The 27,471-nt window shown below is 44.0% G+C and overlaps 1 long non-coding RNA gene across 1 annotated transcript in view; it reads right to left on the bottom strand.

Moving 5' to 3' along the window:
- The window catches only part of LOC121446776, a 132,310-nt gene that overhangs the window by 12,208 nt on the left and 92,631 nt on the right, over positions 1-27,471 (bottom strand). Inside the window, exon 3 of the long non-coding RNA XR_005974128.1 lies at positions 10,086-10,273. This is a non-coding gene — a long non-coding RNA (uncharacterized LOC121446776). The remainder of the gene's footprint in view (positions 1-10,085; positions 10,274-27,471) is intronic.

The following is a 27,471-nucleotide window of genomic DNA, read 5'->3' as shown; positions in this document are numbered from 1 at the left end:
ACCAGCCATCTTTGTCTGGGCACACTGTCCCCAGGATTAGTGTGGTGGCTGGGAACACAGCTCCAGGATGGCCCCAAGACCACTCTCCCCTCTTCCTTGGTCCCTGTGTGAGGATAAAGGGATAAATCCTGGTGTATTACTATAACATTCTCAAGGTTTGTTGAGAAAGTTTTTAGGTGGCTATCAGAGCAGGGAAGGTGAGAGCTATTCCTCTAACCACCTTGGCCTCTCAGTAGAAATAATGATGTGTCAGCTTGTTAACGGGTAAGTGAGTTTGTTCACTGTGGCTTCAAGTTGTTAATAAATAAATATAAATAAAATAAGTAAAGCAGTGTCCTTGAGTTCATGTATTGGCAATATTCTTTTCTGTTCCCTGTAGAATACAGTAGGGTTTGCTCTCAGACACAGAAGAAATTAGTAGGCCATTTTGGGAGCAGATAAATTAGTAGGTATTGTAGGATCTCTGGTGAAGGATGGAACCCAAGCTTAGATCCTCCAGCCCTCGGCTTCCATACCACGTGACTGCTTCCACACCATTCAGCAAGCCTGTACCAAGATCTGCTGTGTGCCCACCACTCTGCCGAGTAGTAAAGGCACGAAAGTGGGTGGAGCTAAACTCCTGGTTCTTATACGGGAGCTGTACAGAAATAAAAGCAATTATATTCATCAGAATTGCATCTTCTGCATCTCTCAGACACTGAGCTACACAGAGGGAGGTCGGTGGGGCTCCCTGGGAACACTGCCAGACTGAAAAAAAAATCGAGATTTGTCACACAAAGGAAGAGGTGCATACAGATTTGGATATCTAACTAATCAGTGCCACAACAACCAACTCTGAAACAATATTAGGGGCTATACAAAAGTGAAGACAAAACATTATGAAGTCAGAAAGAAAGCGAGGGCAGGAATAGGCAATTGAAACAGGGGTCTTTGTGGTGGGGATGGCAGCTGGGCTAGGTGTGCCTCTTTCCTAGCAAGAAGTGAGAAGGAGCAAGAGGAAAATGCCACCAGCTCCTTACACAACAGGGCTTGGAGCAGGCACATCGGCACATTCACTCCACCTTATTGGATGACTTCGATCACATGATCAAGCTCAATACCAACAGGTGAAGAGTATTTTCCTCCACCTTTCAGAAGAAATTATAAAATTTAAGCTTTCCAAGGGGTAAAGGGGGCTAAAACATGGGGATGTTGATGTAATTTTCCACACTAAGATGTGTCACTGAAGGTAGCTCTATCAACAATGTAAAGAGTGGTGGAGGGAAGAGGGAGGGGTAGAGAAATGAGCTGGGTTATGACACCACAGATGTCCCTCTTACTCTGTTGTACGCTGAAAATATTGTAAGTGGGGAGTGCATTAATGCAACTAACCAGGCAAACAGCACAGCTTAGCAACACATAACACCGCAGAGGGTCAGTTGTTTGCTCTCGTGATCTCATGGCTAACTGGGAGCCATAGCCCAGTACCGCTGCCCAGCATCTCGTGAGAGTGTCATGCCACCAGCCCAGGAAGAGATCAAACTTCAAAGTTCAGCTTCTACTGCACACATAGGGCTTTTGCACTTTTGTGAAGCCAAAACATTGTAAGAGGAACCACTGTAAGTGAGGGACCATCTGTGGTTCATTTAGGAGATGAGGGAAACATAGCATTAGCAACGGAGGGGAGAGCAAACAAGATGTCCTAACTGCCTCTCCATGGGAAGTGCTCTGCCTCTGAGAAACGACTAGACGAAAACCTATCAGTGGGCACAGCCCGGTGATATCGATTGAGCTGCACAGAGCTCTCGATTGCTAACGTTTCTTGCTCAGATGACAAGTGACACGACTGTTTATCTTCTGTCATCCCTCCTAGTCAGGATAATTCTTTGAAGAAGCGTCTGAAAGATAAAGGTAAGCCCATGGATGGCCACACAGCAAGAGTCATAATAGAGTTATTGCAAGGGTTAGAAGGCCAAGTGTAGTTTTGTTTTTCTTTTATTTCTCCCTCGATAGTTTCCCATGTATAACCCAGTTTGTGGCACTGCTGCCACACTTATAACTCTGATTTATTTTCCCTCACTATTCTGTGGGTGAGTCTTATCTCATTGGATATATTAGATTTCTCAGATACACAGATTCCTGCTTCTCTAGCTGGATACAGTTGCCCAGTGTTTACCCTGAAGATCTCTTTATCTTTGTTTAGTTACCCTGACTGTAGCACACAGTCAGATGTTATTTACTGTTTCCCACATGTGAGGCATCTGTTGGACTCAGTAGCCATAGTGCAATGTCTTGGGTGGATGATGATAAGCTAGTTTGTCATTCTTTCTGATGGTGTCAGCCATGCTGGGTGAACCACAAACTCTGCATCTATGTCCGATGTCAAAGCACTCTTCAGATCTCAAACTCCTTTATGCTTTGTGACTGAAACACAACTCCCTCTCTCTCTCTCTCTCTCTCTCTCTCTCTCTCTCTCTCTCTCTCTCTCGTTCCACACCCTGTTAGCAACTCTCCTTGGAAGGTATCCCAAAATTCTGGCATCTCCAACATCTTGGGGTCACCAATGAAATACAGGCTTCACCTTCACGGCTTCATACAAGGGCCTCTCTGGATTTCTATGCACAGACTTGATGTTTGGAACAGTTAGTGTGAGCCATGACAGAAGCTTGTCCCTAGTTCCTGCATTATTTAATTGTCTTAGTTAGTGTTTTATTGCTGTGAAGAGACGTCATGACCACAGTAACTCTTACGTTGTGGAATAACCTTTTTGTACACTTTGAAGAGGTCACTCTGATTTAATAAAAATCTTAATGGCCAATACCTAGGCAGGATTTCCAGGCACAGAGGATGCTGGAAAAAAGGGTAGTGTCACAGAGAGACATCAAGATGCAGAGCAAGCAGCATTGGCATTGCAAAGTAAAGGTAACTGAGCCACTTAAACATAGATTAAAAGATATGGATTAATTTAAGTTGCAAGAGCTAGTTAGAAACAAGCCTAAGCTATTGGCCAAGCTTTCCTAACTAACAAGAAGTCTCTGTATGGTTATTTGGGAGCTGGTAAGCAGGACAGAAAAATCTGCATATTATACTTCTATAAAGAAAAACATTTCATTGGGGCTGGCCTACAGTTCAGAGGTTTAGTCTATTATCATCATGGCAGAAAGCAGGCAGCACACAGGCAGACATGATGCTGGAGAAGTAGCTGAGAGTTCTGCATCCAAATCATTGAGCAGAAGGAAAAGCAAAAGACACTGTGCCTGACCTGAGCATTTGAAACTCCAATGTCCACCTCAAACGACACACTTCCTCCAACAAGGCCACACCTCCTAATCCCTGTCAAGCATCATCACTCCCTAATGACTATGCATTCAAATATATGAGTCTATGGGGGCTTCTTATTCAAACGTCACAACTGCTAAATGTTTTGGGGGTCTGGCATTACAGGAATTTTGGAGATGGATTCAAATGTTAATGAGCTCACTTATCAGATTAATGAGATAGTGAAGGCACTCAAAACCATTGAACTAACTGTGTACATGACATAAGAAAATCATTTGCATGGCCCAGTGGTTTCTAGGGTCAAATAAGATAGTGCAGAACAGAATGTTTTTGATTCAGTAGTCTGTATCATATCCAGATTTCCTTACCTTCCAAATCAAAGGAAGAAATGACCCCAGATTATGATTTTTTTTTTAGAAATGATACTTTTTATTGTATGTGGCATTCATTTCTCAGCAATGTAGTTGAATGGGGTGTTAACCAACAGCCAGTTTAGAGAGAACTCAAGATGGAACAGACAAACACTCGGAAAAAGAGGAAAGAGGCTGAGAGTCATGGGTTATGTGCTTGCTACACAAGTGTGAACATCTGCATTCAGCTCTCTAGCACACACATAAAAGTTGGGGGGTACTTGCCTGTAACCCCAGAGTAAGAGAATGGGGGTGGGTGGAGCAGTCTGACTGAAATGCTAAGCTCCAGGTTCAGTGAGAAACGAGGTCTCAAAATATAAAGTGGAGAAGTACCTGAAGACAGCATGCAGACATCAACTTCTGGCCTCCACATGTACCTGCATTGCCTTGCAGGTAAACATTCAATGAGAACTAAGGTCAGACTGTCAAAGGACAATTCTGGTGTGAAGGGTCAGGTCTAGCGGGGTTTTTGTTGTCATTGCTGTTGCTGGTTTCCCCAATGCTACCTGTCTTAGCTCAAGTTTCCTGTTGGCAAAAGGCATGAGATAAGAATTAAGTGCTTAGAGTCTTTGAGAGGTATGATCTTCTGACACAGAGTGGAGGAAAAAGACGCAGACGCCACATGACGTGCTATATTGCATGAGTACCATACACTGTGTGAGGTCACATATGAGCCATAAAGAGACATAGCTTCACTTCTCCAGTGCACTTTTTGTTCACAAAGGATATTATTTAATTTTTTCTTTTTAGTGTTGTAAGTTCCTTTACCATTAATCTCTCCCCTACTTCCATCAACCCCCAAACATGCAGGGTCCAGTCTTTCATTTCCTAACCCTTTCCCCCAAAAGGTGCTACCTCCTACCCAGGCAGCTGGGGTAGGGGCAAGACTTCAGATTGGACCCACTTTTAGCTCTCCTTCCCCCCAGCCTGGAGCCAGGAAGGAACGGTGACAGAGGGATGGAGAAAAGGTTGGCACAAGGGCCCGAGAAGCACTCTCGCCTGATCTCTGTGTCTCCAGACCTGGTCCCTGTGTGGGAGAGTCAAGACAGGACTGACCAGACCTGTCGTGTCTAGCAGAGGCAAAACCCTTTCCCTAATAACCCAATTAAAGTTTTGGGTTTTCAGTAAGGTCATTCCTGGTGTTTTAAAGCTGTGGTTGTGGACAAAAACAAAAGACAGTTGATTGACCTCCAGATATGCCTGCCTCTACTTACCAAGTGCTAGGATTAAAGATGTGTACAACCACTGCCCAGCTCAAAATATTTATATAAAGATACAAAAACGAGGTTGGGTAGATGGCTCAGTGGTCCGGGGTGTTTTCTGCTGTTGCAGGTGACCCAAATTCAGTTCCCAGCACTGTGAGGTGTCTCACAAGTTCCTGTAACACTAGTTCCAAGGGATCCAACTTCTCTGGCCTCTGTAGGAGCCTACACTCATATGTATATACCCATATTTATAATTAAAGTTAAAAATAAAATAAATCTTTAATTTAAAACTACATAGAAGCAGAGTGAGTGATCAATGGAACAGAATAGAGAGCTCTGAGAAAAATGCCAGTAAACAGGGAAACATCATGAGGTGGTGAGAAGAAATCCTAGCAAGTTAAAGAGCAACTCTGAGAAGTGAGGGCATGGAAACATGTGAAGAAAGGGGGTGGGGAGTCTTGAGTCATAGCTCTGCCTAAGCGGGGTATACTTAACTCTACACTCAACTTCCCAGTTAGTCAAACAACATCTATGCATCCCTTACTGAAGACAGGATTGGAGGCTCATCCTTACATAGGACATCCACTCCAAGGGACAAGGCAGGCACCATTTAAGTTCCTCAATTTTAAACCAGTATCTAAGGAAGAACGCATCCAAGGGTTGTTAATTAGTTTAACCATCTGTGTGGTCAGGAGCATTAGATCTCACAAGGCTGCTCGTGTTCATTGTCTCCTCTGGGATGGAGGAAATTACTCAGGAAAAAAGGCTCTGAGCTAAACAAAGTCTGATCCCAGCTGACTGATGTACTAAATAGATGACCCTTGTCACGTAACTAAGGACCTGGGATTTAAACAGAAAGGAAGTGAAGTGATATCATTAAGACTCCACCCTCTTTCCTTCTGCTGCATAGCTTGGAGGTTTGATTTTTAAACATATAGAATATTCAAGCTTAGCTGGAACTTAAAGAGCATCTAGTCTCCATCCTTTGTCCTTTGTCTTGTTACTAGGACTCCAAGGGGCTAAAAACCAAGATAGCATGAAGCCAACTGCACTATCAATTGAGAATACTATCAGATTCCCAGTTCAGGGCTTCCCATCTTATCCTGAGGCTACCTTAGAACTAGCCAAGAGTTCCCTTAACCCAGCACACTAAATACAGAAATTAAAATTATATTATAATCTGCATTCTCCCTCAAATTTCTATCTTTTGGTCCATGAAATATTTAGTAAAATTATCAAGGTTTAGACCCCAGTCGAGTGTCCTCAAAAACATTCAACTGATGTTCCCGCTAACTTCCTGTTTCTTGTTCAAAATGTCCTACCTCTAGTCCCCAGAAATTTTCTCACGCAGGAGCTCCCTTCTCTGCTCTGGTCTGACGCTTCCTCCTGACCCCAGTAACTGTGGAGGCTCTCACTAACAGTCACACAGGCCAGGGTTCAAGCTGGAAGATGCTGGAGTTACAATCTTAGAGTTGGGAGAGGACAGAAGAGCTAGATCATGGTCATGCAGCCCCTTGAATTTTACCGGCAGGCAAACTGAGACAAAGAACACTTGAGAAGCCCAAAGAGAGAAAACACTGCAAGTGCAGCAAGGCTGTGTTCTGATGCTCTTTGTGGTCGTTATCATAACTGTCTTTCTATCAGGAAAAAAAACTGTTTCTGTCAGTGGAGGGGTCAACCGAGTAAGTCAGAGCCAGCCATGGTGAACCGAGCTGCCACAGAAACACAGTTATGGGTTTTTTTAATAATTTATAAAGATATTGCTGATCCCCGCCCATGTTCTTGGGGCATCACAATTAAGTTGTGTCTTCCAGTCCAGTTCCAACGGCCCTTGTGGGCCTCTTCCCCATCTGCTTAGCCCAAGTACCCTTAACCTCTTGGGCTGGGATATTAAAGCCCTAATTCCCAGTGGCCCTGCATCAATGACTGACTGGCAGGATGATATACTCTACACTGGCCTCAGCCCCTTAGATGGGAGAACTCTAAAGTACACTTTCTACTCCAGATTAAGCTTCAGTGGGAAGTAGCCGGCTCTGTAAACACCCTTTCTAGCACCTCCCATTCCCATGTCCTCTCTACCCTCCTGCTGGTACTTCCTACACCTCCTAAGTCACCACTTGTACTTGAATTTGTGCCTCCAGGCCTAGTCTAGAGAACTCAAAGAGAGTTTAAGAAAGGTAAATTTCCTCTGACCTTGAGAATGCTGTGCATTCTCAGGTAGGTGTTAAAAGGAACTTCAGCAACTTAAAACCTTTCTCAGGTCTGGCAAGACTTCTCAACTTCAATCAAGATGGCCATTCTGGGGTTCCTACCCCTACCATCATGTGGCTCTAATATCAAATATGTTGGACCCCATTCTATGAGGAACATGGAGAAAAGTGAAAATAAATAAAAAAATTTTGAGACTTGCTAAGAACCAAGACTGGCAATGTTGTATATTACTTTCTTCAATACTATATTTGGGCAGAATTCTGTCATATGATCTTATTGAAAGCAGGAGACTAGGATTTATACCATTTTGTGTCTGGACAAAGGAAGGAGCATGGTGAAAACACACTGATGCCTTTATGACTGGCTTCCGGCACGTTGACTGGAACTTAGAGTCATGGACTCTGATTTGCGGGCATCACCCCACTCAGGAGAGAAGTACTGCCAGGTAGCAACAACTCTTCCAGCCTTTGTCCTTAGTTCCTGTAGATCCCACTACAAAGCCTTGGATAGCCTACAGTCATTTAGCTAATGGACAGTATTTGAATACCTTCTATGTGCCAAGCTATATGCTCATCACCAAAGAAAAACCAGTTACTAAGAGGAGTGATGGTCACGGCTGTAGCAGTGAGTGTCCCTGGGGACCTTTGCTCATCATGTAGTGGGTATTGAGTCTATGTTACCAGCTCTCCTGGAGGCCCTGGGCCTTCCTTCAGCCTTAATTCTCTACGTTAAGTCAGCCCTGAATCTGGACTTGTGCTAGACTAAGCTTCATTCTCGGGGTTCTACCAAGTTCCATTTCCTCTGGGACAGCATCTCTCAAATCTAGATGGTGTCTAAAGATTGCTTTGTGCTGACTCACTCTGACTCACTGGTCAGCACACTATGGCCCACAAACCAAAACTGGCTCCTCAGCACCTACTTTTTTCTAGCCTGTGAGCCATGAATATTTTTTTATATTTTTAAATGAATGAAAAATACAATTAAAAAAATAGTATTTCAGGACATACGAAAATTATATGGAATTTGACTGTCCATAATAAACCTTTATTAAAATATAGTTATGCCCATTCATTTACATATTATCTGTGACTGCTTTCACATGCATCGAAAGAGTTGAATATTTGCTGACAGAGAACATATGACTCATGAAGCCCAAACTGTTTATGATCAGGACTTTTACAGAAAAATTCTGACAACCTCTGTTGTAGCTGAAGATTAGTATTTTCTTTGATTAGGAATGAAGACAACCAGCCACAGGACCTGTGATTTTTTTTTTTTTTTTTTTGGTTTTTCGAGACAGGGTTTCTCTGTGGTTTTGGAGCCTGTCCTGGAACTTGCTCTTGTAGACCAGGCTGGTCTCGAACTCACAGAGATCCGCCTGCCTCTGCCTCCCGAGTGCTGGGATTAAAGACGTGCGCCACCACCGCCCGGCCGGACCTGTGACTTTTTTACCAACAGAATTCTCAGACATCCTCAGGTGCCACGTCTTAAGATGTTACTTTAAATGATTTTTCAAAATTAGAACAATTGTTAGCGCATTCATTTTTGTCGTTTTTCATAAAGGGTATTACAAAGCCTGTGCTGAGCTTAAATTTTCTGGGTAGGGGGCTGGAGAGATGGCTCAGTGGTTAAGAGCACTGCCTGCTCTTCCAAAGGTCCTGAGTTCAATTCCCAGCAACCACATGGTGGCTCACAACCATCTGTAATGAGGTCTGGTGCCCTCTTCTGGCCTGCAGACATACACACAGACAGAATATTGTATACATAATAAATAAATAAATAAATATTTAAGCCAGGCGGTGGTGGCTCACGCCTTTAATCCCAGCACTTGGGAGGCAGAGACAGGCGGATCTCTGTGAGTTCGAGACCAGCCTGGTTTACAAGAGCTAGTTCCAGGACAGGCTCCAAAACCACAGAGAAACCCTGTCTCGAAAAACCAAAAATAAATAAATAAAGAAATAAAGAAATAAAAATTAAATTTTCTGGGTAGCCGAGGGTGACTAACCTGACCCGTCTACTTTCCTCAAGTGCTAGGATTATAGCTGTGTACCACCATCCCAAGTATATATAGGGCTGGGACTTGAACCCAGCACTCAAGTAGGTCAGGGATGCAGTTAAGCTATGGTACTATTCCTACACCTATGTTTTATCTAATCACTCTAAAATGTTAAAAAATAGATATATAGATAGATGGATGGATGGATGGATGGATAGATGAATGGATGGATAGATGATAGATAGATAGATAGATAGATACTAAGATCAAGAGATCAACTCAGTGATAGGGTATGTGCTTAGCATTCTAAATTCAGTCCACAACATGGAAAGATAAATAAATAACATAAACTTACACTATTATATCATAGAGTTGCAGGTTTAAAAAAATTTTACAACCATTTTTAATATGATTGCAATCTTATATATTGTGGTTTGAGCATCTAAAAAAAATATTTCTCTGGCCAGGCACACAAATAGTCCAGTAGTAGTAGTAGCAGAACTTAGGGGTGGGGGTAGTGCAGGAGGCCCACTTAGTTCAGAAGACTGAGGCTAACCTGAGCAACATCATGAGATCCTATCTCATAAAACAACTACTCTGCAGGGAAAAGAGAGCTTATTGCCAGTGTCCTGATTCCCAGCACCAGCCAGCTCCACACCAGGCTCGGACTATCTACTTGTATCCAAGCTACTCACTGGGAACGTAAGAGTTTTTCCAGAAACACAGCTGGTCTGATCTCTCTGATACCATGTTAGCACTTGATATTTTGAATTATCGGCAGAATTCAGTTCTTTCCTCCGACCCCATTGTGGTCCCCATCGTTGCCTAGACAAAGGTCCTACTATGTCCTTTGACCTTGGCACCTTTAACTCCCCAGCCACAATTATCCAGAAAGAAGGGCTTTAACACTGGATGAAGCCCACAGACTCTAATAGAGACCCTGGATATTCACTTCCAGGATGGACTCATAGAGAGATACCTCTACCTTGGGACTGATGTACTCACAGGTCTGCCCCACCATGCTCAGCTCAACTTGAGTGTCTTTTAAAGCATTCATCCAAACAGATTATGAAGTCCCTCTGTTTGCACTATGACCTAAATGGCGCTCCTTTTCTTCTGTTGCTTTGATGTACACCATTTTCACTTCTACTGCATTTTCTTCTAAAAAATAAGTCTCATTTCACCCAACAATTCTGTAAAAGAGAAAAGAGAGCAAGAAACTAAAGTTAGGGCAGGATCTCAGAAAGAAGGGATGCTTCACAGTCATTGGGCAAACAGGCAGGTGGTCTAGTTAGTTCCCTGGCTTGCTACCTGAGGCACCTTGCATTGACTCCTTAAATTCTGATGTTATTCAGCATCCCAGTATTTCTTATGTCACCTACCTGAGTTCTGACCTCACTTGATTTTGTCTGAACAGTTTTAGTGTTTTCTGGATAACACAAAGTCACAACCACAAAGCGGGCATTGCGACAACAAGGCACTGACAGGTCTTTAAAGACGGAATAACTGGCTGGTAGATAACGAGCCTGAAAGTGGGGAATAACACTGCACACTAAAGGGGCTGATAGTATTGATCTGCCTGCTAGGCCTGTTGGGAGGATGAGCTCACTGGTAATCGCAGAGATCTTCCCCGTGAAGGAACATAAATGATAGCACATTTGAGATTCACCTCGCCCCCTTTGGGATGACTCTTCTTGGAGCGGGTTAAATGGCCGTCTGGCTGTCATAGCAACCAAGATCAGCCTGGTGGAGTCTTCACTCCTGGATTCCATGTGAGGTTCTATATTTTTAACTCAGTCATAAAGCAGACGTGTCTTTCTTTAAAAACAAAAGTCCGGCGAGAGAGCTTTTGGCTTTTGGGTTACTGTAAGGAAAGAGGAACACAGAGAAACTTCTGAACGCCTTCAAAGACTTCAGCTACATCCAGCATTTTTATCTGTAACTCCAGAAAGCATGGACAAAAATGTCACCCTAACACAATTAAAGATGGCCAATAGCAACTCAGCCTCGGGGAGGCTGCAGAGAGGCCACCCAGGAGGTACAGATTTCGTGGTTCTGACTTAGCATTCGCTTCAACACCATTGAAAAAAGAAAGAAAGAAAGAAAGAAAGAAAGAAAGAAAGAAAGAAGCCAGCTCCCTCTCACCCTCTTCCGTAGGCAGCCCATAAGGAAAGGCTTTCACGGGTTGTTTCCACACTCTCATTGTTACTACTGTTCTCAGCACCGTCTTGCCAGTGTTCTGATGTTTGTGTGGGCATCATGTGCTCGTCAAGCAAGCCTTTCTGATTTCTGCCAGTATTTGTGCTGAGCCATGCACTCTCTCTCAAGTCACTCATGGAAAACAAACAAATGAATGAAATGATTTATTCAGGGTCACACAGCTTGAAAGTGGCAGCAGAGATTGTCCCCGTGCCTCTGACAGCAAGCCCACAGCTCTATCTAATCTGTCATTCTGCCCGCCATGTTGAAATCCAGGCACAAGCCCTTATGTCCTTATTTCCTGCGTTTTATTTTCTCTGTGCTCTAACCAGCTAAGCTAAGCACGCACTCAGCCATAGAAAACGCTGGAGGAAGACAGAGGGTCCTTCTGCTGGTGCCCAAGACAATACAGCCTTGCTGATGTCCTGAGAAAACCTCTGGGGACACGTAAGAATCTTTTGACAGAAAAATGAAGTTCACCTTGGTATTCTAAATGCTTGCATTTCCCTCCCAGCCCTCAATCCCATCCTCCTCGAGACATTTGAAAGAGAAAGATTTAAAATTGCTTGGAAATTGAAGCAAGATTGCCTGGTTATTGATTCAAATTCTGCCAGATCTGACTCAGAGCTGTCTCCCTTGTTGCTGCCACCAGCTCTGATGGCTAAAGAGGGATTTTGAGGATTTGGCTTGTAATCAAATGACCCAAGAATCTTTCCTGCTTCCCCACTCCAACACAGGGAAATTTAATATTTTTCATTCCAGCTGAGCTCTCACTGCCAGGATGGTAATTGGGATTTCAATTGGTCCCCCTGCAGTCAAGAGTTTTGCTTAACATAATATTTGAGTTATTTGCTCTTGTGTCTTAACAGAAAACAGTAAACAACATTTGAGCAGCCACGGGATAATGAGGTGGGCTTATCCAGCTCCATGGCAGGAAAGCACAATGACAGGAGCCCGGAAATCACTGCTACTGAGGCTGTGATAGGGACGATGCTGTAGCAGAGAAATCCTGCACTTTGTGTCAGCTTCCCCACAGAAAAAAGAACCTGGGTCTGTGGATCTTACAAGAAAAAAAAAAAGATACTAGGTAGACAATAAGATAACAGTAATAGCAGCCTGCTTGTGTGCTAAAGGGTTTGAGAAATAATCATAGAGACCTGAATCTACCTATTTTCTAGGCTTTCTTTAACAAATTTTCTCTGCCTGGTTTCTATGGAAACTGGAGACTGCATATGAGCTAGATATACTCGGTAGTCTTTCCTAGCAGATGTGACCATTTCACATTTCTCTAAGTGATGTCATATTTTAACCACTAAGATCAAAAGAAAAATGTCTATGCACAATACGCTCTGAACCATTGATGAGGAAGGTCAGTGTTGACTCTTGCTGTGGTCTGGAACAATATTAGGCATACACCTTAGCTCCGTCCTCCTTTTAGATTCGTTATCTTTAATAATTATTCAGGGGACCTCCAGGAAAAAAGAAACCTCTTTACGTCTTTCCAATATACAGCATTGAACACAGGGGCACAGTTGTGTGTGTGACCAGAATGCCGAGAGAGCTGCAGCTGTGAGGCAGCTCCAAGACTAGCACACCGAGAAGATGACATCAACCTAAGGCTAGAGGGCCAATGAGCAAAGATAAGGCCTAGTGTCCAAAAGCCGGAACCAACCAAAATCAGTCACAACTGTCATGAAGATGTCACACAGGAATTAAGACTATGGAGGAGGGCTATTTGAGGTACTGGTGGAGACTCCAGTCAGTACATCTCCTATCCCAGTCTTAACTGGGCCCGTTCCTACTTGGCTTATGAGATCAAGCATGCTCAGGGTGGTATGGGCGCAGATATGGCCTTTCCTTTCTGTTGCTCTCCTACCTTCTGTCAAGACTTCCTATTGGCTAACCCCACATAAAGGTCAGGTGACAAGAGAACCCGAGAAATAAACTCTCCCAAGAGAACAGAAAAATGCAGAGATGGACCTAAAGACAAACCAGCAACTGGCTCACAGACTTACCACTTATTTCATAGTTGAGAAACTGAGAATACAAAGATGATTTTCTTAAAAAAAAAAATAGCAAAGTAAGCAAGCATGCCATTAGCCACCTTATGCTATCTCTCTGAAGAAGGCTATTTCTTCATGGCATTTGTACATTATGTGCCCTTCACATAAACAAGCCCAGTTAAACATCAGTTGGAAGAGACTGAAATCTGAAAGCTACCCATTGGTGGGGTTCTAGATATTTATGTGCAGTTACAATTCCAAATGATTCATCCTGATGAATCCAGTTATAAAGGTATGAAAAGGACCACTAGGTTACTAGTAACATAGATTTGGGAGTTTGGATATTCCTCACCTCCTACCTCATCTGCTGGAGAACTGGACTGTAATTCTGCTGAGTTAGACTGCTATAAGCAATGATAGGAGGGGAAGGGTAAACATGCCCAGTTCCTATTTTCTCTTCTCATGCTTGACCATCTGCTGCTGCTAAACTAGTAAGGGAAACACATCAGGAAAGAGCTAAGGTTTCTATGAACTTCATTCTTTCCCTGAAATGGGGTGGGGGAACTCGTTGGACTGGGGACACCTTGTCAAAGCATGGAGAGAAATGTTCCATCTGATAGGTAGGCTTGACCTCTATTGAAGTCATTAATATTTTCAGACAGCATATAAAGATCTGAAAATAAAGATTTTTATTATCACCAATGGAGGGAACATTTTCAGATAAATGGCTTCTCTTTTTTTCCTTTCAGTTCTCAACAGGAGGAAGTCCTATTTGATAAGGTCAGTCCTACCTACATTAGAAGATGGGTACACAAGTGTCTTAGTTAGGGTTTCTACGATGAAACACCGTGACCACTGGGAAAGAAAGGGCTTACACTTCCACACTGTAGTCCATCACTGAAGGAAGCCAGGACAGGAACAAGAACCTAGAAGTAGGAGCTGATGCAAAGGCCGTGGAGGAGTGCAGCCTCCTGGCTTTGCTCTTTTTCATTACAGATCTGTATAAGCATAACCACTAATAACCAAGCAACTTATCCAATACGTGGCTGTCTAGAGATCTCTGCTGAAGTTGTTAATCTAAAACTCTCCACTTTAGCCTCAGGTGAATTTCTTTAATAAAGGCAGAAAGCAGCCACAGTCTTTGCCAGAATATCACAAGAATCATCTCTAGGTCTCTGAAACCAAATCACCCTCAGCACCACTGTCTCCCATGCTTCTACTGGTATGGTCCATTAAACCTGCTTAAAGCATTCAACTGCTTTCCTAATCCAAAGTCCACATTCTTCCAAACAAAAGTTTCAGGCCTAACAAAGCAATACCTGGTACCAACTTTTGACTTAGGGTTTCTATTGCTTGAAGAGACACCATGACCATGGCAACTCTTAGAGGGGACATTGCAATGAGCCGTTGGTCTGGTCAAGGCTCTGGCCTCTGGCATAACCTCATCAATGAACTCTCACCGAAAATCCTCTTGGATGTGCTGCTGTTGCCCTGAGTCATGGAAATCCTGTGGCCATCACGTGCTCCAGAAGGTCATAGATGGAGTAGATGTTAGGGTGGGCCAACCCCCAGGGCTAGGATGTGGGCGTGTGTAGTAGCTGAGCTGGTTAGTCCAGGCCCCTGGGACCACCCTACCTCAGGTGAGGGACAGAGCCAATTCTCCCATGCCACCAGAGCCAGATCTCCCATGCCTGTGGTGAGATCTCTCCCTAGTGCAGGGACCAGTTCTCCCATGAGGGGCAAGAACAGCTTTCCTGCCCTAGTGTCCAGCGAGGGGAAAAGCCAGTAAAGGGTGGGGCCAGCTCAGCACAACCCTTGGATTTCAACAGGCATGGTTCCAGTGGGGCCCCTGTGTAACATAGACCATGGACATCCACATAGACCCCAATTGCATAGGACCATGGACCAAGACATGGCCCTCAGCAGCAGCTAAGACCTGGATGGCATCATGGTCCTGGTAACAGTTTAGGCCACTTATATGGGCATGGCCCATTGGCAGCACAGCCATCAGACACCATTGTGGCCTAGACCCTGGGCATCTGTGTGGCCTATGGTGACAACGTGAGCCACAGACATCAACACAGACCCCAGCTGCAGTAGGACCATGGACATGATCCTTGGCAGCAGCCTAGGCCTGGATGTTACCATGGCCCCATGTGACAGAGCAGGCCACTCAGATAGGCATGGTCCTAGTCGCAGTGTGACCCTCAGACATCAACGTGACCCCAGGTGGTGGCCCAGACCCCTGGCATTGGCATGGCCTTAGATGGTAACAGGAGACACAGACACCATCACAGATCCTTGCTGCAGTAGGGTCACAGACCCAGATATGGTCCTCCACTGCACTCCCAGCCCGGACATGACCATGTGGCAACACAGGCCACTCATCTATGGCTCTGCCTGGAGCATGACCCTCAGATGCCAACGAGACCTCAGGCAGTAGCACAGACCCCAGGTATTTACACGGCCTTTGGTAGTAACAGGAGCCATGGATATCAACACTGGCTGCAGTAAGGCCACAGACACAGAAACGACCCTATGCTACTGCTCAGGTCTTGACATCACCACAGCCCTGGGTGGAAGCACATGCCAATCAGATCAGGACGGCCCTAGCAGTAGCATGGCTCTCAAACACCATCATGAACTCAGGTGACTGACCAGAGCCTGGGCCTCTGCATGTCCTTCAGTGGTTACTGAAGTCATGGACATCAACACAGAGCCTGGCTGCTTTAGAGCTATGGAAAGTTCTACATCTTGATCTTAGGCAGTAGACAGAAAGAGACCCTTGGCCTGGCTTGAGCACTTGAAACCTCAAAGCCCAGCTCCAGTGACACACTTCCTCCAACAAGGCCACACTTCCTAATAGTGCCACTTCCTTTGAGCCTATGGGGGCCTTTTTCACATTCAAACCACCACAACAAGGATGGTCTGTCTTCCTTCACAAGCGATCCAAAGTTAATAATCCATGAAGGGGGACCTCACTGAAACCCAAAAACTATTCATAAAAAAGGGATTTACTTTTCTTGAAGGTATGGGGCAGTTTGAACCAGCAACCTAACTCTGATCTCAGAAAGCAAGTAGCCTCTTGGAACTGAGGTAGGCAGCCTGCAATCCTCCCTGACATTCCCACACCTACAATGTTTGCCAGAACCACTAGAACTGAAAGTAGCTTTGTTAAAATCAGGAATGGATATTTAAGGATGAAGAAGCCTCAAGACCCATTCTCTCACCATTGATGCAAAACATTTTAGGACAGAGTATCTGTAGCTCTTTCCAGATGATTGACTAATGAGAGAAAGCCCACAACTTCTATACCCCACACTTCCGCCATGGCTAGGTTCAGTTGTGTAGACCCTGATATGGATGAAGTACTAGTTATGAGTGCCAACTTAAGAATGAAGGTTCTTATTCATTCAGAAAGACAAGCGAGACCATGGTGCAACTTTATAGGACCTACAGAGTAAGGATCTTGCTAATAACCTGCCGGATGTCCCTTCATAATGCATTTCCCTGTTTTTATGCTTCCAGTCATTCCTTCATATGGCAATAATTTTGTAATTTTTTTCTATTAATAATCAGGAAAACAAACAAAAAAAAAATACAAACTCAGCCCCATCCCTATATCTAACTTAGCTAGCCAAATTCACTTTTTTATTTTTGACATAGGTCAGAAAAAAAGTTTCCTTCAGCATTACAACTGGTTATTTATAGTGAGGTATCCATTTTTAGGGCTGTGGTCTAATATGGAAAACCCTCTCAAGAGTCTCTCGTCACATGAGCTAAGAGAGTTTAGAGTACTCAGATTTTCTTGTGATGTGATTAATTTCAGTTCATTCTGAGAGAACAGTACCCATCACTTGCTGATGTCCTTGTTTCTTTACACTGGACGACTTAGCCCAGAGGACTATGGGAACTTCCTTAGATGTCACAAGTATGCCCATTACTCCAGAACTGATGCATTCAGCTTCTGCTTAGTAGTGCAGGGAATATGCAATGGCTACTGCACAGCCATGCAATAGAAATGACATTGAAAAGAGGAAAGTTGGCATGAAAAGAGATGGTGAACCTCAGACTTTAGTGAAAATGCTTTTCTTTGGCAATGTTCACAAAACATGAAACCATGTAAACTGCTGGAGCCCCTTTCAGGTCCCTTAGTGGGGATTTATGCAAGTGAGGGAGCCTGGAACTTAAATCTAAGCTTTCTTAGTTTTGTGATCATTTGCTTCTGAGTTCATCATAGGCACAGTTGCTATTGTTACAGTATTATTATTTTATTTTTATTATTATTATTATCACTGTAACTTCAAGATATACTTAGAACTTGGACCACAACAGACTGTCAGTTGATTGTGTGTCCCAGCATCTTGATCACCACTTGATTCGCAGAAGGCTTCCTAGAGGAAGTGGGCTTCGTGCTGGGTTTTGGAGACTATTACATTACTTTAAACACATAACTGTGTCTAGTTTTTAACTGGAGAAGGTATAGAGCTACAAGTTTCTAGGACACAGAAATCAAGGTGAGACAGAGGATATTTGATAAATTCATATTTGCTACTATGATCAAACTAGAAGGAACAGATTTTGATGATTCAGATTATGGTCAAGGCTATTGAAAGTTTAAAAGTAGCAGAGAGATTTTCCTGATTTTGTTCTAGTTTATGGTTTGTTTGTTTGTTTGTTTGTTTAAAAAACAAGAAAGAACTACAAACCTATTTATTTAGGGGATTTTAGTTTCTGGCCATATTGATAAAGTGACCTCTCTACCTACATCAAATTATCCTACAGAAGAAAGCTTTCCCAGTAGATATACAACATGAAAGTTATACTGTTTCTTCCTCAAGCTAGTGAAAAACAGAACTCCCTTTCTTCTCTCACCAGAAGCTGGCTAATCTTAACCCAAATAATTGGTACAAAGAAATAATACCATGGAGGGAAAGTCTACATTTTCTTATAACAAATTCTAATGGAAGAAAGATCTGGGACAGGGGACAGGTTTCTGCTACAGGTTGCATGCAAGGCTCCCAGAAGGCAGACATGCTGCCAAAGCGCCGCTACCCGCCCCCCCCACCCGCATTATCAGCCAGCATTGATCCCCTGCCCTCACCTAGCCCTGAGCAGACATTCACAAAGACACCTCCAATCTTGGTGTAGAAGAAACACATGACCTTGACTGAATTCTGTCTGTGGTGACAGTGGCAAGTCTCTTAGGTTCCCATGTCCACAGCCTACCTGTCTTCCTGGGTCTGAACCTACTGTGTAAACCAGTGTCTCAGGCTGAGGATGGGAAAGTCCATGTACCATGAAGACACAGCTGTGAAAACCCCTCCTCCACCCTCAGCACAACAGCTGAGAGCAGATGACAAGATGCCCTGGCTGGAGAGCATGAGAAATGGGCTTCTCAGAGCCTCCCCACCACGCTACACAAGCCAAACCTTGTGCTGCTAACAGGCTTCTCTCTGCAAGTGAAGCCTCAAATCTGCACGCTTTGCTTCCACTCTAGAGACAGAAGTCCACCTTTTTACCCATCTACAACAATCCGTGGGGATTTTCCAGACCTCACCGGCAGGGCCATTTCTTTTTCACGACTTTCCACTTGTTATCAAGAAATGAATTACTTTTTACAGTGACTCATAGTCAGTCTGTCCTTGTCCACCCTGCTGGTTTCTGTTTCCATCAAATCTATGCTCTGTAAACATTTACTGGATAAGATAGTTAATGTTCATTGCCAGTTGACCAGATTTGAAATCACGTAGGAGACACACCTCTGCCTGTGCCACTGACTCTCCAGAGGGCTCTGACTGTGCAGGGAAGATTCATCCTGAATGTGAGGGGCACCATCCTGTGAGCTGAGGTCCTGGACTGATTAAAAAAAGGGGGGAAGCAGGAAGCTAACCTCAGAGTTCATCTCGCTCTGTTTCTTGACAGAGGACGCATGTGACCAGCTATGTCGTGCTCCTGCTACCATGCTCCCCACCATGATGGAGTACAACTTCGAACCTGGAGCCAAAGTAAACAAACACATCTTTCCAATTACCCTATGATAGTCAGGTGTTTGGTCACAACAATGAGGAAAGTGATCAATACGATGGATAAATGAACAAATGGCACTTTGGGATCCAGGGAGAAATCCAGGCACAGCTCTGTGGAAAGTGTATAGAGAGGCTCTGGGGAGCTTGCAGGGGATCTCAGGATGCAGGATGGCCTGAGCAGCGGAGGCCTTAACAAGACAGGGAGCTGTAAGCACATACTGACATCTAATAAAGCCTGGGTGCTCCTGATTAGTAGCCAGGACCCTATGGCTCACAAGGAGTGGCAACTTCGTTTAAGAAAGAAGGAATTGTTTGTTGGCTTTATTGGGCACAAAGGACACTAAATTGACTCACATAATGAAGGAAAAAGATTCCAGAATGGGAAATGAAACCCACTAAGGAGCCAGAAAACCCTCCTCTCTTCTCTATTTGTTCTCCTTCTCTCCACAGGTCCCCACAGATAATCTCAGATATGTCCGTTCTCTCTCACACTACTCTCCCTTCTCTTTCCACCTCATTTTCACTGTATCTATTTTAATATCATTCTATTTTACATCAGAGAATTTTTCTCCATATATCAGAGAAAATAGCTCCTAGCAACTCCAGACAAATGCTTAATGTTTTAGAACTAAGAAAAACTAGCATTATGCCTCCAACTGAGAGATTCCACGAGAAGTACCCAATTAAGCTTTGATCCTATGCACCTTGCTGTGGAGACTCGTTGTGCCCAGGGATGTCACACAAGTCTTGGCCCAGCTGTGTGAAGAAGGAATCCAGACATCATTCCTGACAGGTCTGCCAAGGCAACGTGAGTGTTTGAAACAAGACCTTTGGCAGCTTGCCATACCAGGAAAAACAAGAGCAACGGGGAAAGGTCCTGCTGGGGGGAATCTTGGAAATAACTCTAGGTACTACATCAGCATGGGATAGGGACACAGGGAAGTCCTCTGAGACTCTCTGGGCTTCTGTCTCCTAGGTCTGGCCTGTTGTGTTCAACAGCTCCTCTGAATCTTTACTGCTGGCCTGAGAGTTGAGCCTCAGATAGCAGGCCCACACTCTGGAGTGTTGGCTGTAAGCCCTTGGGTCTCCAAGCATCACTGTGATGAGGGAAATACCCTCTTCCCTGGCCTATCTGGCTCACTTGATTGAGTCCGAGGACCTGATTTTGATTCTTGCCTCGGTGCCTGATTTATGAAGTGATGTGCTAATAATCACTGCTACTCTCTTAGAGGTTGTTCAAATCATAGATAAGGGTTGTGAAATGGCACAATGCAAACTGTAAAGTGCCAGGCAAACTGGATTTGCTATTTTGCAGTTCACCTGCCTTCCTTTCAAGGCTCTCAAATCCTCTTCAGTCTAATTAAGAATAAAGTTGTGCTTTCTAGTTATTTGCCAAAGCTAATTGCTGCTTTTTCTAAAACTGGAAGGTATACATAGTTTCCAAAGTTACACAGTCAAACAGACAAATTTATGATTAAACCGAGTCTCCTAGTCACCAAAAAAATGTGAGATATTTCATTTGATTATGCGCTAATGCAAGCATCTTACACATCATTGGTTCCCATGGCTACTCCTCACTCACAGGAGATTGCTTCTGGATCTGAGGCATTCCCCTAAAACCTCACATTCCTGTATCACTGTGTTATCTATTACTGCAATGAAGTTGACTCCCATGCATTTAATATATGTTAAAACAACAATATTTTTATCTCTTCCATCTCCTCCCTTCCAAATTCAATAAACCTAAAACTGTTCTAAAAAGACAATTATTGATGTTAAAAATGGTCTTTAAAAAAAAACAATTGAGGAGGGACCCAAAAGCCTACAACACCTTCAAAAAGATGCTAAGCTTTGTTTTAGTTGAATGCCACCTGTCGGAGTCTGTAGCCCCAACATAAAAACTACTTTTCCCTAACTGGACCAATACGGAGGCACGGGAAATAATGAGACACGGTTCACACAGCAATATTGGAAGGGCATCTCAGGCTTCATTCATTCCTGAAGATCTACCCGCATTTATTCTTCAAACCTTTTATTCCCCCCAGGTAAAGCAAGGTGGAAACTCATATTCTCTTTCTAGGGGATGCAGGAGTAAGGAGTACCATCACACCTGCAACTCAGTCACCAGCTTGGAATCCACACCTCTTCCTAGGTCATCTACATAATAACAAAGATTAGGAGCAGCACATCCTGAGCCATTTGTTAGGTGGCTACAGGTGTCTGGCAGGATAGCAGCTGCCCTTGGAAACTAAGCATGGCCAGAGAACCTGGCTGCAAATATCTCGTCTGAAATATGGGCATACATGTACCTCTCATTTTCTTAATTGAATTTTTTCCAGATGTACAGAGAGTCTCACTTTGTAGCCCTGGCTTGCTTTGAAGTTCTCATCTTCCTACCCCAGGCTCTGAGGGCTGGGATTGCAGGTGTACTCCACCACACCTAGTTTGTATTCTTGTCTTGTTCTACAACTTCCTAGGGCTGATCTTCTGACCCATCTGATGACTGTTTTAGCTCTGCTGCAGTCCCTTCCATTGATGCTCTATCTTTTCACCTCTCTTAGGGTAGCAGGTATAGGGTGTGGTTATTCCTGCTGACCCTAAGCCATCTTTTCACATGGAGAGCAGTGTTATGGCACTACTATGAGCCCAGAGTCCAAATGTAAGGCTTTCTGGCTGGTGATGCGAGGTGTAGGTACTGAGCAGGGCCAACCACTTCATGCTGAAATCTGTCGGTCTTTTCTCTTGGATGTCCTTCTCTCCAAAAAGGAGTCACTAGTCTCCTACCGTGATGGTTAATCTTGAATGTCAAGTTGACAAGACTGAAACACTCCTAAGGGTTTAAAAAGTGACACTACTAGCTGTGCCTGTTAGGGTGTTTCCAGGGACAATTGTCATGTGGGACAGCAACTGAGGGAGGACCACATGCCCTGAATGTCAATAGCAACACTCAGTAGGCTAGGGGAAGGTGAGGATGGAGCAAAGCAAAAGGAGGAATTCTACTAATGTAGGCATGTGGTCTACTACAAGCGGAACTGTTTTACTCTACCAGATGTTACCTGCTACGAGGCTATATCTAACTACAGGCCTGTGGTGGTTTGAATAAATATGCCCCGATAGATTCATGTGTTTGAAGGCTTGGCCCATAGGGAGTGGCACTATTAGGAGTAGGTGTGGCCTTGTTGGAGGAAGCCATGCCCAGAAGGGCACACAGTCTCCTTCTGCTGCCTGTGCATCCTGATGTAGGACTCTCAGCTCCTTCTCCAGCACCACATTTGCCTGTACACTGCCATGTTTCTCACCATGATGATAATGGACTAAACCTGAACAGTAAGCGAGCCCCAGTTAAATGTTTTCCATATAAAAGCTGTCATGGTCATGGTGTCTCTTCACAGCAATAGAATACTGACTAAGACAAGGCCCAAACCAATGGAGATTAAGTCAAAATAACGCCTTCCACCAGTTAAGTTGTGTTTTGCCAGGCGTTTGTGACAGTGACCAATGACTGACTAGTGGGGAATAATGATTTGCGCATCAGATCACAGAAAACACCCCATAGGAGAATCTTAGACCAGAACCTTCCAGCACAGAACCATTTTCCTTGGTTCCCAGTACTCCCACTGGTTCAGTTACCCAGAAATGGATTGTGTGTTGGAAAAGAACAGGGGCAGAATAGCCATTGGCTTCTTAGACTGGGAGCAGAGATCTCCTGAGAAGGAATCTTCCAGCATCCACTGATGTTCTGTCTGCCTGGTGCAGGCTTGTGCATGAGCAACCTCATCATTATCTCCAGGCAAGCCAGGAGCATGTCAGCCTGCCCATTGGCTCAGCTAGCAATATATTTGGAAAACAGACCAAGCTCTTAGTAAGTACTTCAGCCATTGTCTGATTTCTGCCATAGCCCTATACAAAGCCTCTGGTGAGGAAGTTCAATGGTTTTTCTTCTCTTGAGAACCCCTCCCACACTTCGGAGCTTTACTTTCCCTTAATTTCTCACTTTCATTATTATCTCTTAATAAAACGTGCTTCTACTTTGCTTACTGCCATGAGTTCCACATCTTCACTCATTGGTGAGAGACAATATGCCAATGAGCTACTGTCTCAGGTTCAGCTTTGATAACCATGAGTATCTGTCACTCTAGGTCTGGGAGTCAAGCAAAACTGGGCCTAGAAAAACCCATCACATTCAAAAAGAATGATCCTCACCAGCTCCCAACTCTGAGAGTGGCTGAGCTCCTGGGCTTTCCAGCAGTTCTTAGGGGGAAGTGACTCATTTCTCCTTAGCTTCCCCTTCACCAGGACATCGTTCGGCTCTCCGTTTCATGTCCCAAAGCTTTCTTGTCTAATGTCATTTTCTCTCCCTTCTTTGTCCCTGTAGGTTTATTTATGCATTTTCTCTGCTCTCATTTAGTGGTGCTTGCTGAAACTAAAGGGCTTATACAGCTGGTGACAGTTCCCCTTGTATTCTGTTTTAGCAGAGGATTCTTACTTTATCCCTAATAAATATAAAAAAACATAATTAGCCTTCTTTTGAAACTCGTTCAGACCATTATATCCAACATGGTATAAATCTTTCATGATCTGATGGGAAACAAGCTACATACAAAGTGATAAAGGACAGAGAAAGGCAGTGTTTGCTCTCAGTGTTGAGAGGTTAGAAATGTCTGCCACCTCCACAGCAGACTGCCACGGATGAGGGAAAAACACTCCGAGGCATTTCTCTTCATAACCCCCTCCCCCGACAGCAGAAGCCGTCATCCCGCACTTCATCCCGACACAAAGGCTTGCTTCCTTCTTTGCATATGCCGGTTCTGTGGTGGTTATTGGATGACAACAGAGCACTAGCACAGCTGAGCAGCTCTGCTTCAGCACCAACTCTAAAGTACCACGGGAAATCTAAAGACACAGAAATAGGGTTCTGATGATGAGATCAAACTAAGTCGAGAAGGACAGAGGAAAACCTGACAGCTTCCCCTGTTAAAGAAGAATGCAAATAGCTGGAAAAAAAAAAAAACAAAACAAAACATGAGACCTGTTTCCTGAAAGCGAGAGGGAAAACTTGTATTTTCACAGCACTTTTCCTCCAAGGGATGACACTTCTTCAATGTTTTCCCACAAAGAAAGCAAAGGCACAAGACACAACAGCAAGCCCATGGCAGCCGAGCTGATATTTTAAAACACGAAGACATGGATCTCTAGACGGGCAGAGCTGAGTACACTTCAAAGGCTGCAGCTAGGAGGGAACGGGGGATTTCTTCCAAAGCCCTGTAATGGACAGGTTCTCACTGCTGGATTTTTAAGCAGCTTCCAATTGCCGGTCCCCAAATCTGCTCCTGCAGCCATGCTCAGTATCATTCTGATACTGGTTAAGAAATGAAAAATGGGCCAAGCAAGGGAAATGAGATCAGGCCCAGGCATTGTTTTTATTATAATCAAATGTTTTCTGGTAGAGGATTTAACTTAGGCCCTTATATGTGCTATACAGAAACCACTTTTGAGTAGTTTATAGTAGATAGTATATAGTCCTAACTTTATTTTTACTTTACCTTTATTGTATTTTATTTTATTTTTAGACAGGGTCTTGCTAAGTCCCCAGGCTCCCTGATTAGTCCTAGCCCAGGCAGCCCTTGAATGTGTGATCCTCTGGTATCAGAGTCTGGAATAATTGGGATGACAAACCTGTACTATAGGCTTTTTATAATAGGTATTATAGCCGTAGGAACTATGTTCTTGGAGGGGAGGCACTTTTATAAATAATATTGTATTTGATTAAGGCATCTTTATATAAAATATCAAAATGGTCCAGCATCTAAAATTGAAAAAGAAAATTCCCTGATCACAGCATCCCACTCCACAGATGACAAGGTACAAGGTTACCAACTCTAACCTGCCTTTCCAAAGACAGAGAAAAGCCTGTACAACTGGCCACACCCCTTCAGAAAATTCAGTTACTTGTAGTATGTCTAGCCAACTCTTCTAAAATGAAACATTTCTTCCTGCCAGAAGGAAACTAGGATAAGGAAACCAGAGGAGATCAATAGGCAGAAGAAACTCGGAAAGGATAGGGTTAACAAGGCTCTTCCCCAAGGGCACAGATCAGTAAACAATCGCTGGGAAAGAGACTCCAGAGTGGAGAGGCCAGTGGGTTGTACAGGAAACTCCAGGGATGCCATTTTCACTCATGTTGCAGGGGGATTGTGGGTAATACAGCTGTCTTTGGGGTCAACATGTTCTTGTAAGGAACCCAATAAACACATTGGCTCACAAACTGAGCTTGTGTAAAATCACTCCTTTAGTCGTTGTTCCTCCTGTCTGAGGTGAGGATACATCTGCTCACATCTCCTGCAGGCATAGCCATACAGCACAGCTGCCTCAGGACCCTTCTAAGAGGGCTGACCCTCCATCAGAGAGGCCCAAATGGAGAAAAACCACCATTCTGCCACCACACTGGAGGCAACAAGCTCTGGGAGCAGGGTAGTGGACAGAGTTAAAACCTACAGCCTCTTGTCTGCAGTATCAGCCTTAGGCTAAATGGCTGAAATTTCTCTCCCTGAGAAACTCACTCCAAATGCAAACTATACACATAGTTGCTTATGCCCACTAGTGTTGACAGAAGACAAAAAAGGTAGAAAAATGATGGCTATCATGTTTCTCTTTTCTATATTTAGGCTTAATTTATTAAATCTCTACCCAAAACAGACTCTCTCTCAGAACCAGGAAGCCATGTAAGGATATGCAGGTTGTGTGATGAAAAACTCTGATACCTTCACACTGTAGAATGTGAACACAAAAGAAACAGCCCAGTTTTGCTTATTTCCTAATGCTTTGCTCTCAAAACGCTCTCTAAAATATCTACAACCAACAAGCAGGCCACACCAGTTGATGTGGCTAACTACTGTGCCCTACAGATCTCTGATCAGCCATCACCTATTGTTAGAAGCTAGGAGGCAGGTATATAGATGCTTCAGGGTCTCATCAACTTGCTGTCTCACAGAAGGTGTGCCTTTCTCCCACAAGTGCAAAGGCATACCGGTTCTCCCACCTGGCTGACCCCGTGATACAATTTCTGCTAGAGTCTAACAGGCTACACCTGTTTCTAAAGGCCTGAGGAGATCCTGAGCTCTCAGAATTCCCCTCTACTCATTCCATCATGTAAGGGTGGGCACAACTTCTGGTGCCATATAAAACAAACTTTCCACAGCTAGCGTTTGGCCAAACAGTGTTAGCAAAGTCAAAGGAAATTCAACTTTGAAGAAGCACACTCCTTCTGCACCTAATAACAGACTACCATGAGGCTCCAGGGTCCTTTCTGTGGAGGTACCGAGGGGCTCTGTGAACACCAAGTCCTCACAAACCCAGCACGGTTCGTGGAGACGCATCCACAGAAATAAACATCTGCACCAACAGCAGCACACCCCAGCCATGCCTTGGCACACTTCAAAGAGTTCTTTTCAAATCCAGCCCCTCTTCTCCTCAGCTGTAATCAGTCTCCAGCAATGCTACCTGTGGGATGAAGAGTTCTTGCCCCCATCTTTGGGTTTTTGAAGATAAAAGCAGTTTGAAATGAGCAGTCAAAATTACCTAAATATCCATTTAGACTGCTCTGCTGGAAGCTAAGATCTCTTTGTTTTTCCTCTTGATTTCTCTGTGTATAAGTAGTGTTATATATAGTTGCCTTTCCTGATTAAAGATAATGGTGAAACATCCCTGAAAAACAAGTGAGAATGAGGATGAGGAGGGCAATGATGACAGGTGTGAGGCTTTGCTCCATCTTGACTAGTCCTACTCAGTGTCACTTTGCCTCTGTGGGACAGCTAAGGGCCTGGACCCAGCTTGACCCTTGTAATAATCATAAAAACAGTTCATCTCTTTGAGGATGTGATGCTTCCATCTATTATTTTATCTAATCTTCCTGAAACTCCTCTGAAGTGTAGGCACTATTACTAGACATCCCCTCTTTTATACTGAAGCCTATGGGGGTGTAATCACTTGGCTCAGGTCATACTGCAAGAACTGAGACTCTATGTAGTCTAGCCCCAGAGTACATAGTTCCAATACCCTACGACTCCATGAGACCTTACCAAGCCATACACAGTTCAGCTAAGGAGCAGGTGAAGTTATGTACAGCCCATCAAAGACTATCTAACAATAGCTCCTCAGAGA

Source organism: Microtus oregoni, unplaced genomic scaffold (genome assembly GCF_018167655.1).
Source record: "Microtus oregoni isolate MIOR12 unplaced genomic scaffold, Mior012 000004F_ref0000308, whole genome shotgun sequence".
In the NCBI taxonomy this organism is placed as follows: Eukaryota; Metazoa; Chordata; class Mammalia; order Rodentia; family Cricetidae; genus Microtus; species Microtus oregoni.
This window is presented reverse-complemented; position numbering and strand designations above follow the sequence as displayed.